We start from the raw sequence: 1,374 nt of genomic DNA, 5'->3' as shown, positions 1-1,374 counted from the left end.
ACCTGCACTCCCATGTATATTGCAGCTGTATTCACAATAGCCAAGAGTTGGATTAATCTAAATATCCATCAATGGGTGATTGGATAAAGAAATATGGTCTATATACACAATGGAATTCTACTCAGCCATAAACGGGAATGAAATTCTGCCACTTGCAGCAACATGGATAAATTTGGAGAGGATTATGTTAAGTGAAATAGGACTTGATGGGATAGAAAAACAGTCCATGTCTCACTCATATGTGGGAGTAAAAAAAATTAATTATATGAAAGTAGAGAGCAGAATAGTGGTTATATAGACTGGCAAGGGGGGTGGAGGAGGAATAGAGAGAGGGTGGTCAATGAATACAAAATTGCAGGCTGGAAGAATGAGGTCTAGTGTTCTTTACCAAGGTAGGGAGAATACAGTTAACAATTTATTGTATAATTTCAGACAGGCATCGGAGTGGAATCTGAATGTTCCCAACACAAAGAAATAACAAATCACTGATTTGATGGGAATGATACTTACCCTGACAGGATCATTGCACACTGTGTAAATGTACCAACATATCACATTGCATTCAAAAAATTTATATGGTTATCATGGGTCGTTTAAGAAAAGATAAGTAAATAAATTCAGAGACAGTAGTAGACTAGAGGCTGCCAAGGCTGGGGGGTGTGTGGAGAAGTACAAACAAGAAGAAGTTAATGCTTGATTTGCTCAGAGTTTATATTTAGGATGATGATGGAAAAGTTTAAAAATAAACAGAGGTTATTGTTACACAGCATTGTGAATGTAACTAATTCCAGGGAATTGTAAGCTTAAAATGGTTAAAAGAGCAAATCTTGTGTTATATATATTTTACCATAATTTGAAAATGAAAGAAATATACTTCTTTCATTGTTTTTCTCTTATGAATATTTTCAGTGCCTTCTTTATGTCCTTATTTCTCAGACTGTAGATGAAGGCTTTCAGCATGGGTGTGACCACAGTGTACATCATAGAGGCTGTTGCAACTGTGTGAGAGTTCTGTGTAGCAGCAGAACTAAGGTACACTCCTAGGCCTGTTCCATAAAATAAGGAGACAGCTGAGAGGTGAGATGCACAGGTGGAAAATGCTTTATACTTCCCCTGAGCTGATGAAATTCCATGTATGGCAGAGACTATCTTAGAATAAGAGTTGAGAATCCCACAGAGGGTTCCAACGCCCAGAAGCCCTGTTGCAAAATACATCACCAGGTCATTTAGAAAGGTATCAGAACAGGCATGATGGACCATCTGATTAAGTTCACAGAAAAAGTGGTGTATTTCCAAGACTGTCCCGAATGATAACCCCAACACCATTAAGCTTTGTGACAAGGAATTTAGAACACCTATGATCCAGGAAACCAG

General features: G+C 37.8%; 1 pseudogene; it reads right to left on the bottom strand.

The window, feature by feature from the left end:
- Positions 1 to 879: 879 nt before the first annotated feature.
- Positions 880 to 1,374, bottom strand: part of LOC103607948 — a 5,847-nt pseudogene continuing 5,352 nt past the window's right edge.

The sequence above is a fragment of the Galeopterus variegatus genome, unplaced genomic scaffold (genome assembly GCF_000696425.1).
Source record: "Galeopterus variegatus unplaced genomic scaffold, G_variegatus-3.0.2 Scaffold7886, whole genome shotgun sequence".
Classification (NCBI taxonomy): Eukaryota; Metazoa; Chordata; class Mammalia; order Dermoptera; family Cynocephalidae; genus Galeopterus; species Galeopterus variegatus.
Note: the sequence above shows the minus strand (reverse complement) of the source record. Positions and strands in the feature narration are given on the sequence as shown.